This window comes from Episyrphus balteatus, chromosome 2 (genome assembly GCF_945859705.1).
Source record: "Episyrphus balteatus chromosome 2, idEpiBalt1.1, whole genome shotgun sequence".
NCBI classification, from domain to species: Eukaryota; Metazoa; Arthropoda; class Insecta; order Diptera; family Syrphidae; genus Episyrphus; species Episyrphus balteatus.
This window is the reverse complement of record NC_079135.1, coordinates 33,225,555-33,239,725: the sequence shown is the minus strand read 5'-3', so window position 1 is coordinate 33,239,725 and position 14,171 is coordinate 33,225,555. Positions and strand designations below refer to the sequence as shown.

Genomic DNA, 14,171 nt, shown 5'->3' with positions numbered 1-14,171 from the left:
GGCAGCTAATAGAAGATTTTTATTTTGCTAATTGCGCTTCACAGCACTCTACTAACAATTTTGCTTCTATAATGCTTTACAGAAGCAACAATTGTATCTGTAAAGCTTTATAGAACCAAAATTGTTTTTCGGGCACCAACTCATCTTTAAGAAAAACAAAAATTGCCAATCCTGTATTCGCCCCTGATCGTACAAAAGAACTGGTCTTCAAAATAAACATTTTTAGATTTTTTAAAAAAGTTTCAGTTTTATTTTTACGGCTTCAAGTATAAAAAAAAATCCAAAAACTTTTTATAGTTCAAGAAATCAAACGGCATAAAATCTAATTTAAATTATTCTTTTATGAATTACAGAATACAGAAATAATTTTTGCACTCTAAGCAATTTTCATTAAAGTACTTTTAGTTCATGTAGAAGAAATGTATTTTATAATTGAAAAAAGTATTTTGAAAAATCGTAAGCGCCAAATTAGATTTTGAATAATTAATTTTTTTTTTAAACTAAGAACGTAACTTTTTTGTATTAATGTAATAAGGAATTGTTCAAGAATTCATTCACATCAAAATTGTCTCCAATAAGTCTAAAAACAATAGAATATAAGCATTTTTCTGTAAACAAAAACATCGTTAGCGCCATGTCGTTTACGATAATTTTGCGGGACGGGTTTGAATTTTCCAAAAATTGATTGAAAAGATCAAAAACAAAAACTCTTAAACAAGTTTTATGTTCAGTTCTTTTTTGTTCGACCGATCATCGATAGGATGTGTTATTTTTTTCTCGATAACATTACATTGTGAATAATATTAAAACAACAACAAATTTCCTTTAAAAAAACTTTGTCAAGTTTTGGAAATTCAAATAAAGACAGAAGTAAAAATAGGGAATAAGTAGGTACCATTAGTAAAAATGATTTTTCTATGTTGCTTAATGTATCCTTTTTTCTTTGGTACTGCACAGTCCTTTTGATCAAAGTAAAATTTTAAAAAATGTCTCATTTTATGTTTGTATGTGAAGTTGGGTCACTGTGGTGTATGCGTAACTTTTTTCTGTTTGCCCACTGCCAAAAAAACTGGCTTAAAAAAAAACAAAAAATGTGTGTATGCTAGTTTTAAGCTGCTCAACGATTTGCTATAAACTAAAATTTAAAAAAAAATACTGACTCTTTCATAAATTGATTAAAAAAATTTACCTTTTTTTGAAAGTCTATACATTTTTTTTTGGTAATTTTAAATTTTTCCCTCCAATATGATTGAAAAATTGCTTAAAAAATCCTATGAAGAAACTAAAAAATTAAGATTTTTATTCTTATCACTTTAATAATTTAAGTGTTTTTTTATTTCATATAGAACCTTACCATCTTTCACTTGAACTTTACCTTAATTATTATTTTTCTTTTCATATTTTTTTTTCTACGAGGTATTCATTCAGTAATTGGCAGGATATCTTTCACCTGCAAAGTATAAAATTCCCGATTCTCTATCTTACCTATCCTTGTATCTCCAATTTATTTTATTCATGGAACTATGTTGTGCAATATTATATCCGCTCGTGAGAACATTGAATTTTTTTTTTTCTTTAATGAACTGCTTCCTTAAGAGAAGGACGAATGTATACACAACTACAACAAAAACTGCATATTCTACCTCTCTCCACTTGATGATTTAAATCCTAATTTCTATTGCCACGTCGTCGTCCTTTTGAATTCTGGCGTTCGTCCAGCTCACCTTCTTTTATAATATTTTTATTTATTTTTTTTTTCATGTACTTTTATATTTATCTAGAATACAAAATATGTATTTGGCTCTTGGTTGCAAGGAAATAGGAACTGCCACAGGAACAAAAAGAATTTCTTAATTAAATTCCTTTCGATAATATAAATGATAAAGTGCATAGCCAGATCCTTTGCAAATAGAAAAGGAAGAAGGGAAAAAACACGCATGAATGACCATAGTTTGCATCCCAATGAGTAGATTTTTTTCACTTCGTTCTAGGAAATAACTTGTTTTATAGTGATGGTAATAATATTTTATAAATATCTGCCTGGATATAAAGATCCTTGTTGATGGCAAAAACATAAAGGTATTTATATTTCTTGTTATGAATTAAAAAAATAATTTTTATTAGAGTAAATTCGATCAGATTTCATAATAGCCTTGGATAAAATGGAATAGGTAATTCTTTATAAGATTATTATTCTTTTAACAAATTTTTTCTGCACGAAGCTTTTTTACCGAGAAGAAGCTATTTGAAAAGTAAATAATAAGAAATAGAGTAATTTGTGTACTTTAAGAAATATGAAATAGACATCATGTAAATTATTACCATGCGTCAGTTTCCACTTATTGATTTCACATCTTCTATTTGGTTTGTTTAAATAACTAAATTTATTAGCTTTTGTCTAAATATGGAATAGACATTGATATACAAAACTATTAGCGTATCAAAATGTTGCAATATATTGATAAATATTTGCAATCTATTTTTAAAATTCTATAAATTCGATAATGTATCTAGCTATTAATTTGAATTTTATCCTGAATTAATGATAGCCAAAATCTTTTAACATGTTTATGTTATCTACATGCATAATTTGTCCAACGAACCTCAACTGATTCTGGAAATAAATGCAAGACTAGATCACATGATGTTCAAAGTTTTTTAAGTGCGTAACATTAAAATGTGTTAACAACTTAAAAGTAGCTCTATCATTTTTGGTCTGTGGTACGAAAGTTACAAGTTACAAAGTAAGCCTCATGTCAAAAAGTATAAATGTATATTTATGTTTATTTAGACTAATTTTCTTAGATTACACTGGTCGGCAAAAAATCAAAAAAAAGTCGAAAGCAAGAACTTTGTTGGGTGATTTTAATTGACTTTAGTTTGCTAAATTCAAAACTGTTTACAGATCTTGAGATATGTTTTTATTATAAATTTCTTTTTTCAATACCTTTGAGAAAATAAAAATAATTACCTTATGGACGTTTTAATAAGGCGTTTTGAGATTGTATAAGTAGTTTTGTAAAAAAAATAATGAACTTAAAACCGCGTTTTTGACTTGTTAATACGCAAGTATTTCAAAAACTTGACGTGCTAGTGAAATTCGGATTCGGACTCAGCACACAAAAATCCTTTAGCAAAGTAGGGTTTGGTTCAAGCTCTTTTTTCGATGCTGACCAGTTTTATTAGTTTTTTCGATAGAATACTATTTTCGATATTTTCAAAAACTGTAAGACGTTTGAAAGAGGTTTGTGTATAGCTTTCATACTTGATGCAGGGCAGCTGCTTGTGGAATCAATTTATATTGAAGGTTTTGAATGAACAACAACAACTTGTGTGTGTTACCACCAAGTTCATAGGCTGGAGTTATAGCTATTTCACGGGGACAAACCCGATCATCAGACCCCTTTCAGTGGTGCTAAGTAGATTATGTTCAAGACATTTTATTATCTTGTTTTCAACAATTGATATCATCAAATTAAAAAAAAATAAAGTTAACCAAAAAATTAAAAAATAAAATGCACGACTGGGTCGCACGTACTTGCTCTTGTAGTTCACAGTATCTTTATCTTAAATATCTATTCGAAATTTAAGATTTTGTAGAAAAAAAATCAAAAAAAAAAAATCAAAAGTTTAAAAATTAAATTAAAAAAATTTTTTTTTTTCAAAAATGTTTTTAAAAATATTTTTTTTTAACATTTTATACTTAATGATCTCTGTAAATTTTAAATAAAATAACTATTGCTTTGATGAAATATATGAACTTAAAAAATATGTTAATTTTTGAAAAACGGCAACGCCATATTTCCGTTCTCCGCATTTTTTGAGAAAAACTAAAAACGCAGTTTTGTTGGAATCAATAAGAGTATTTCGCACACCAAATTTGATCGAAATCGTTAGAGTCGTTTTCGAGAAATTTGCAATACCTCGAAAACGTTATATGGGAGGTATGCGTTAAAATGGAGATATTAAAAAAATAAAAAAAACGGGTCTAGGGAATTACGTAAAACTCATCTGTACCAAGTTTCAAGCAAATCCATCCATCCGTTTAGGCCCTAGCTCGATGTACAGATGGACGCACAGACGCACACACGCACAGACGCACAGACCGACGGACGGCATGACGAAAACCACTTTTTTGATCTTCTCCATCATCTTAATGTTGGTTTTGATTAAAACCTCGATTTTTTTTTTCTACACGAAACCAATACTTGCCCTATAGAGCAAGTAAAAAAGTTAAAACTAAAAAAAACTAAAAGTTAACTTTTTTTTTTATTTTTTGGTTAGCTTTAACTTCCGAAATATTTTCTCAAATAAAAATCAGTCTTGGCGAGTTCGTTTATTTTCTCCATAGTATTTTAAAACAAGTAGCCCGGGGTCAGTGGAAAGTTCGTCCTTCAAAAGTGTTTTTCATCAAACTATAGTCGATAAAAGTATATTTTCTAAAATAAACGATTAGATCGCACGTAGGAACCTTCTTGTTCTTAATGTTCAAGTAAACTTGTTGAAACTTTTATATGTACCTACACAAATTTGGTAAATTTAAATAAAACATAAACAAAAAATCTTACTTTAAGCTATTGTAAAGCCAAATTGATCAAATTAACAAATTTATTTTCTTAAGAAATCCGACTTTTTTATTAGGTAATTTTTCCATGTTGTTTAAGTTTTTGTATTCTGAAAAGTTCTGGAAGGGTACAAAACTTAAATAATATGGAAAAATTCCCTAATAAAAAAGTCGGATTTCTTAAGAAAATAAATTTTATCTCCATTATGTTATACCATTTTGAAAAGAGAATTGAACACACCAACTTTTAAGGTAACTTGCCGAAAAATCGTAGTGCATTTTTTTTACACTACGGTTCATTGAATTAGTGTCATGTAAAAATTTTTAGTACTTAGTTGGGCAAAAAAGTAATATTTGCTTTAAAACAGCTGAGTTAAAATTTTTGAATGCATTTGGTAGCAGGGTTATTCAAGCTTCCGTAACAAAAGAAAAAACTGAGAAAAATTAAGATTTGTAGTCACGGCACATGGAAAACCGTCACAGGGTGACCATTTTTTTCGACTTTTTTTCAAATGCCCATAACTCACAAAATATATGGCCGCGATTTTTTTAATTATTTTTCTGATAACTGTCACCACCTAAACTATCTACCTTTTTCGTTTCGATGTAAACCTTTGGGACACCCTGTATATATTTCTCATTAACGATAATAGTGGGTTCATACCATAACAAAACTGTTTTACAATATTATGAGCAATAGATGGTGCTACTTGCTAATCTCTTTGACATATCTTTTCCAAAAGTAAATTTTCATACCCAACGCCGCAAAAGAAGTTAACTTAAAAAAAAAAAATTGACAAACAAACGTGGTTGTGGTGAACGAAAACGTAAAATGTTGACACATTGAACAAAAAAAAGCTAATATGTATTTTATGAACGGGTTTCGATAAAACTTTTTTCTATTTAGTTTTAGAACAGACATAAGTGTAGCTATGAGTCATTTCGGGCTTATCCATTCTTTACCGATTATGTATTTCCCAATTAGGAATGAACGGCAACACTAACTGAAATAATGATCATGATCACTTGCACTTCATTCACAGTCACTTGCAACGATCAACGGATCCTTCAAGAAGTTTTCTCTTCAAACTCACTTTTATCTAATTTCGAGGTTTATCAAATTTCGAAGAGCGAGTTTCTTTTCTCTTAAATAAATTTCTTGTGTTCCCTTCATTTGATCACCGATCACCTCGATCGTATTTTTATGGTTCAATGGGTTCTTCGAAATTGTTTGTCATCATCACGTCACCATCACTACCATCGCCGATCGACCATGCTTCTCGTCTCGAGCAAGGCCATATCAAGTTGATGTAGTTTGTTGTTGTTATTCAAGATAGGGTGATCGTTGTCGATCGTTTCGCAGGGTGAGAGTGAAGAGTAATCAAAGGGTAAAAAAAGCAAAAAAAAAGAAAACATTTGCCTCAGCTTGTGTTGTGAGGCAGCTACTTTGGCATAGTTCATTGCGTCGAACAGCTGGAATGCGCAGCTCTCACAAAAACCGGAGTGTGTGCGAGCAACGAGAGTGTAGACAAAGCAGAGCCAGAGACTTTGGATCGCTTTTGTGGTGTGCTGGTGCTCGGTCACTCGTTGTTGTTCCTCGCTCATTCCTTTTATTTGAAGTCTATCAGAGTGCTCCGGCAACTCAACCCGTTTGAAAGTAATAATAATTATATTGTATTAATGCCTGCTGATGGTGGTGCTAGTGATGGCGATGATGGTAGTGAGTAGTGACTCTGTGAATGTGAGGCATTTTTGTCACATGGTCTCATGTCTCCTCGCTAGTTCATCTCCGCTATTGAAAATTAAATTCTAGCGAGAGAGAGAGCAAGTTTACTGTTCATTTAAAAACGTGCTTCGTTGGGGAACAGTAAATCATTGTTGTGAGAATCGGCAAAGGAGTCACAGTGGTGAATTAACTGTGTCGTGTTCAAAAGATTGTTTCTTTTTTTTTTTCGTTTTTTTGTATTTCGGTCTTTTGTGTAGAAAAAAAAAGAACCTTGTGGATCGCCATCGATCAGTTCTAAGTTTTTTTTTGCAGCCTCAAGATTTCTTGTTGGCTCTTTTTCCACTGCAGGATTATTTATATATTCTGCAAGTTTGCAAATTTTTACTGCAAAAAAAAAAAACATCTGTGGCTTGTTATGAGTTAAAGATTTAACTTCTGATAGAAAGAATCTTGGAATAAAATAAAAAGAAATAAGAAGTTGATAAGCCCTTGGCATTGTGAAGTATTTTTTTTTTTTTTTCTTTTGAAAGTGATTCTTTCGATCTTGTACGAATTCCTGATCGTATTTTTGTTTTTCTTTCTTTTTTGATATCTGAGTGTTTCTATTTTTGTTTGATAAAAAAAAAAAATAAAACACCTCCGGGGGCGTTTCTTTTTTGCTTTTTTGTTGTATATTAAAGTGGAGATATACAAAACCCTATGACAACGTAATATTATAAATCAAATTTACTACATTTGTATTCGTTAATTTATTATTGTTTCGTTTCGCTTTAAAAAAAATTGTTTCCGTTACGTTGCGACCGGCGGGGAACAGCTGAAACTCACGCGATTTAAATGAACTGTGAATGACAGTCAGTAAAAATTTAAGTTTTTTTTCACATTTAATCTCTTATATTTTGAAATACTTATATTTTCTATAATATTTGATGCTTATAAAATACAAAAATTGAAAGTGTGTTTCGTATTGAGAACAAAAACTAACCAGGTGTAACTAAGTACGTGTTCTTTGAACGATCGGAATAACTTAAACAATACCTGCAAAAATTGCTGAATGTAAATTGAAGGGTGAGTAGATGATACTTTTTCGTGTTGCAAAAATTTGAGAAACCTATAGGTACATGAAATACAAACAAGTCGTCAAATAAATTTACTAGTCATTGTAGAACAATGTCATGGCATTATATTGCAGGAAATATAACTTTCCAACACATGAATTGGCACTTGGCAACTAGATATAGGGTTACCTAGTTGATTTAATCAAATTGAACAGATTCGATAAAAACTGCAACACAAAAGCAATAATACCTACATAATTGTCTAATTAGTTTGCATTAAAGAAAATCGGTTTCAAAAATGTATGTAATTTTTGTTTACAATTCATTGAGAAAGGTCAACAAAAGAATTTCCAAATTCAAGGGTAAGAGTTAAGGGTTGCAATTTACAATGGAATTACTTCCTTGTATAAGTCCTGTTTTTATTGTTATCATTCATTAGTTATGCATTCTTTCAACCATAAAGAAAGAGTACCTTTAATCAACCCTTGTACATGTACATGTACATTTTGTGTGTGTATTTGAAAGGAAGGGGAAAATGCACTTAGTCTCAATTATGATGTTGTTACCCTTGTTAATGTTTATTTTAGATTTGAAGTGAAAACTTCTTTAGTATCGTAGTGATTTGAAACAAGATGAAACGAAAACGCGACACGACTTCAACTTGTTATAACTTTATATAGATAGACGAATGAAATTTGTACTGTAAATAGGTAATTAAAAACATAATAATTGTACAAAATTTCAATTAATTTCATATTCAAAATTCGGAGATAATGGCAAAAAGATGTTCTTTTCCAACACACGTTATATCTTTTGATTTAGTGCACATACAAATTTGATTTAACTTTAATACTCATGCTGATAACATAACCTTTTATTTAATATATCACACATAACGTTACGTGCTCTACAAGTTACACAATCTTAAATTGAAAAAAATTTTAAAGTACCTCAAAACACCTGTGGAGATCTGTTGGCGATGACCAGCTACCAGTGTAGGATGACCGTAATCTCAGTCGGGAAATTCGACATGGTTGACTTTAAAAAATTCTAACTTCTCTTGTAGACATCTTTGAAATACGATTTATACATCATTATACAAGGTGAAACAATAAGCTTTCACATGGTAAAAATTTTTCATAGGTTGTCAAACAAAAAAATTGATTTAATAGCATGAGAACATAAAAATAAATGTTTTTTTGCTTTTTGGATGAAATTTCATCGAGTTTAAAAAATTCTAGCTCTTTTTGTAGATGTCTCATAGACTTGATCGATATATAAATATATATTTTGAGCTAAGACAATAAGCTTTCAGATGGTGTAAAAATTTGTATAGGTTGTTAGGGAAAAAAATGGATTTAATAGCGTGAGAAGATAAAAATACGTGTTTTTTCGTTTTTTTTTTTTGTATGGAAATTTTTCGAGTTCAAACAATTCTAGCTCTTTTTGTAGATGTCTCATAGACATGATCGACATAAATGTATATAAGCTAAGACAATAAGCTTTCAGATGATATAAAATTTATATAGGTAGTAGTATAAAACACATGGATTTGAAGGTGATAGAATAAAAATAGGTAGATTTTTTCTATTTTATTTTTTTTGCAAGAAAAATGATTTTTTAAGGTTTCACTTCTACCACGTGTGATCCTTTTTGAAACCAAGATTAATTAATGAAATAATGATAAACACCTAAATACGAGAAAAAAGACCGACTAAGAATTTTTTTAAGAATCCAAAATTAATTTTTTTTTAATATTAGGTACATTTTTGGTTTGTATAAATTCTACCTCAACGATTATACTGTGGCTTCAAAAGCTAAAGTCGCTTATTTTTTTTTTAAACTAAAGATTCAAAATCAGGTACAGGTATCATCCTGATTTTGGATCTTTAGTGCAACCATTCTTAAAAACATAATATTTTTCAAAAAGTAAATTAGGTGTGATGTCTTATAGCAATTATTTTTCAACACAAAAAAACAAAAAATTGTTGTTGCACAAAAAAATCAAATTTTTTACTGAATTCGAAAAACTTACTTTTTGAAAATTTTGTTTTTGATTTGTTTGTATGTATTTGAATCGTTTATTTCAGAAACAGCAAAGTCCATGAGCACTAACTTTTCAGGAGCAACAAAAAACTGTTTTATATGTTAAAACTCCACAACACTTAAAATTTAGAGTATGCCGAGTTATAATCTAGCTAAAGACGCATTTAAAAACCTTAAAAATATAATCCTTTTTTCAAGTCTTAGCGGGTTTTTAAGCCTTTAAAGTCGCTGGACTTATGTCGTTTCTGAAATAAACGAATTTTTGTTGGTCAAACTTTTGTTTTCATCTAGCTATAGCTTTTGAACCCTGCTTCTGATTTTAATGAATAAAATAGCAGTAGATAGAGTAAATCTTTACCTCTTCATTGATGTATAATTTTTAAGCTTGCGTGTCATGATGGCTGACAAAATAATTAAAAACTGGTAAAATGTCATATATTCAACAGTTAAAAACGCTACCATCGCGAGAAATCTGGCTATAACTTTTGAACCCTGAGTTCAATTTTAATGAATTTAATAGATATAGATAGATTAAAAAGGGAGTGCGTGTCAAGATTGCTGCCAAAATAACTTAAAACTGGTAAAAAGTCATGAATTTAGCAGTCAAAAATTTTGTCACCGGGTGAAGTATTTCCATATATTTTGAACCCTTTTCTTTCAGTTTTCGTACTTGGGAGGGTCTGACATACTTAGTTTTGTTTCCAAAAGAGGAATAACTAAAAATAAATGAGAAATCTCCAAAAAAAAATTTGGGAAAAATGGACTTATGCTGATTCTGAAATAAACGATTCATTTAGTATATATAAAATCTTTTGCAAAAAAATATCTCAAATTGAACTCTTCGCTGAGGAGAAAATCAAAAATGTCTATGGGAAGTATCGTTACAGTTGCGTTGGAACAATAATTTAAGAAAAATCACTTAAGACATAAATCTTATGCCTGATTCACAATATTGCGAGACGACGAGACGAGGTTAGGTTAGGTTAGGTAGAGATGGCTGTCAGGAAAACAACTGACACACTTAGACCATTTATTGGTCCGTTGTGATACCATGATTTTGTGAGGAAATTCCTCACTAATTAAACCAGTTGGAGCTTTTAATAAAGCGGTGAAGGTTGAAGATGTCAGTATTGATTAGTTCACTGGTATCTTCTAAGAAATATTTTTCCAGGTATTTTTTACGTCTACTGGAAAGGGCAGGACATGAGCAGAGAAGATGTTGGATTGTTTCTTCTTCTTCCTCATCAAGGCAACTTCTACAGAAGTCGTTAGAGATTACGCCAAGTCTTATGGCGTGTCTACCTATGAGACAGTGTCCTGTTAAGACACCTATTACAGAGCTGATATGCAATCTGCTTAGAGACAACAAATTTTTTGAACGTTTTGGATCTAGCCTAGGCCAGATCTGCTTGGTCGTTTGGCAAGTTATAATGTTTGACCATCGTATGTTTGTTGCCTCTATAGCTTCTTGTTTCAGCATGAGTTTGCACGTTGCGATTGGTATACCAATATTTGCCTTATTGGGTAAAATTGGTATTAGAGTTCCATTTCTGGCGAGTTCGTCTGCTTCACAGTTTCCCAGAATATCTCTGTGACCCGGCACCCAGAAAAGGTGAATGTTAAACTGTTCTGACATCTCCATGAGAGATGATCGACAGTCGCGGGCAGTAACGGAGTTTGTGGAAACCGAAGCTAACGATTTAAGGGCGGCCTGGCTATCAGAGAAGATGCGGATATCCGATGTAGATATCACGTTTTCTTTGAGCCAAGTCAGTACTTCTTTAATCGCCATTATTTCCGCTTGGAACACGCTGCAGTGATTAGGGAGACGGAAGGAGAGACTAACATTAAGTCTATCGGAGTAAACCCCGCCACCCACTCCGTCATTGGTTTTAGAACCATCTGTGTAGAAATGAATTGAATCATCTCTTAGAAACTCGGCATTGTCCCATTCTGATCTATTTGGGATGGTGACTTCATAATTATTGCCGAAAACCAATTGTGGGGTGGTGTAGTCGGAGTGACTGTGGATTGATCCGAATGAATTCAGAATATTTGTGTGGCCAATAGAGTTATTGGTCCATTGAGAGATGGCTTGGAGTCGAATAGCAGTGCTCGCGGCCACCTGCTTGCTGAATATATCTATGGGTGGAAGATTGAGTAATATATCAAGAGCGGCGGAAGGTGTCGAACGGAGAGCTCCGCTGATGCACATGCAGGCTGAACGTTGGACTTTGCTTAACTTGTCTCGATATGTTACTTTTTCCAGAGCAGTCCACCAAACTGCTACCCCGTAAGTGAGAATAGGTCTGATGACTGCAGTGTATAGCCAATGAGTTATTTTAGGAGATAGTCCCCATTTATTCCCTATGCAATCACTTTGAATCCATCTACTTCTAGACCGACTAGTAGTTCATTAACCACTAAGTTCCACAGGAGTGGGGAGAGTACCCCTCCTTGTGGTGTACCTCTACTAACAGATCTTCTTGCTGAGAAATCTCCTAGAGTTGAGTTAATAATTCTGCTTTTCAGCATAAGGTCTATTAGCTCGCTCAGTGAGCTATCTACTTTAAGGTTCTTCAGTGCATTTGTGATTGCTATGTTGCTGACGTTGTTGAACGCGCCTTCAATATCAAGAAATGCAACTAAGGTGAACTCTTTATGATGGAGGGAATATTCAATAGTGCGCACTACAGTATGTAGTGCTGTTTCAACCGATTTCCCTTTACAATAAGCGTGTTGTGCTGTAGATATAAGATTGGGATCTATGACATTACGCAAGTGGATATCAATCATTCGTTCTAAGGTTTTAAGAAGGAATGATGATAGGCTGATAGGTCGGAGGTCTTTCGGATTGACATGAGAGAATTTGCCTGCTTTGGGTATGAATACAACTTTAACTTCTCTCCATAGGGCAGGGATGTGTTTCAATTTTACACATCCATTCAGAATTATCTCTAAGATGGGAATTAGAATATCTGATGCCATTTGAAGTTCGGCTGGTATTATACCATCCGGTCCAGCGGATTTGTATGGTTTGAAGGCGTTGATGGCCCACTTTAGCTTCTCTCTTGTAATCAGAACAAGATTATTTTTTGAATTTGTGTCTGGCCCTGATGGGTCGACTCTGTTTATAATGTTTGAGCTACTTGGAAAATGAGTATCTAGTAGCAAATTGAGTGATTCTTCACAGGAGTTGGTCCAGGCCCCGTTATTTGTTTTCAAGGCACTGGGCATTAAAGGGTTTGTTGAGAGAATTTTTCTTAATCTAGAGGCTTCTGAAGAGTCTTCTATTTTTTCACAGAAATTTCTCCAAGAACATGTTTTACATTTTCTTAGCTGTTTTTTGTAGACTTTCAGGGATTCTTTGTATAGGTCCCAGTCTGAAACATCTCTAGTGGATTTGGCGAGATTGAAGAGTTTTCTACAAGCTTTTCTGTGCGGTTCTAGCCCTGAGTTCCACCAGTGTGGCTTCTGCTTTCCTCTTACTTGTATGAGTGGGCAGGAGTTATTCATTGATAGGTTAAGGGCAGAAGTGAGATCATTGACTTTGTTGTCGAGATCGATTGTATTTGAGGGATAACTTAGAAGTTCAGGTTTAAGTAAGCTTTTCAGAGTTTCCCTGTATTTTTGCCAGTTAGTTTTGCGATAGTTTCGGAATGCTAACTGTTTAGTAGTCACATCGTTAAGACTAAATTGGATGTATCTATGATCAGAGAACGAGTGTTCTTCAGATACTTTCCAATTTAAGATCATTTGATGAATCGAATCGGAGACAAGAGTAATGTCTAGTACTTCTTGTACTCGTCTCGAGACGAGAGCGAGACGAGATTTTCCTTGACGATTTTAAAAATTTCCAAATAATGAAAATATATGAAACAATACACAATATTCCGATTCTTGTTGCGTTGAAATTCCGAAAATTTTGAAAAAGGACGCACGAGCCGACGATTTTTCAAAAATGAAATTTTAATATGAAAATATTTCTGACAGCTTATATGGATAAAAGTTTTCTAAATTTGAAATATTCGAGTTAGCTCAGGTGAGAAGGTGATTGCCTCCCAACCTCTCCGCCCGGAGTTCGATTCTCAGAAAATACTGTTTATTTTTTTTTATTTTTGTTTACTTTAAAGAATAAAAAATCGCAGTATTGTGAATTTCCATACGATTTTAAAACAATTTTTTTTTAAATCGAAAACGTTCAGAAAAAACGTCTCGCTCTCGTCTCGTCGTCTCGCAATATTGTGAATGGGGCATTATTAAAAAACAAATATTTTTAATTTGTTTATCAAAATCGTTAGAGCCGTATTTGAGAAAATTGCGATACTTTAAAAATACTCAAAAACTAAATTTTTCATTATGACCTAATATACAAAAGCACAGAAATATCAATGTCGTTACAGACATTTTTGAAAAAAAAAAAAAAAAACAAAAATCATCGAACTACCTACATATATGTATTTTCAAAATATTCAAACTATTTTTTTTTAGATATGGAACGATAACTCGGGCAAAAGAAAAAATGTATGAAACAAGCATAGATAACTAATAGTTCATTAACTTTTGTAACAACAATTTTTTGATAAAAGTTAAAAAAAAAAGAAGTTATCAATATTAAAATAATGTGATCATAGCATTTTACGAAATTTATTATAATTCCTAAATGGTAGATTGAAGAGAAAAAAGTTACTTAACATAATTTGGTGGGAAATAAAATGTTCTACAACTTTCCCTCATTACATTTTTCTCTAACACCAAAATTAGTCGAAAAACGGTTCAA

At 32.0% G+C, this 14,171-nt stretch overlaps 1 protein-coding gene across 5 annotated transcripts in view; it reads left to right on the top strand.

Moving 5' to 3' along the window:
- Positions 1-6,324: 6,324 nt before the first annotated feature.
- LOC129909192 (anion exchange protein 3) overlaps positions 6,325-14,171 on the top strand; it is a 102,662-nt gene continuing 94,815 nt past the window's right edge. For 2 of the 5 annotated variants that reach the window (XM_055986211.1, XM_055986209.1), the window contains exon 1: positions 6,325-7,355. The gene's annotated coding sequence lies outside the window, so the exon portion shown is untranslated. The remainder of the gene's footprint in view (positions 7,356-14,171) is intronic. The other 3 variants (XM_055986213.1, XM_055986215.1, XM_055986216.1) reach the window with 3 other exon arrangements.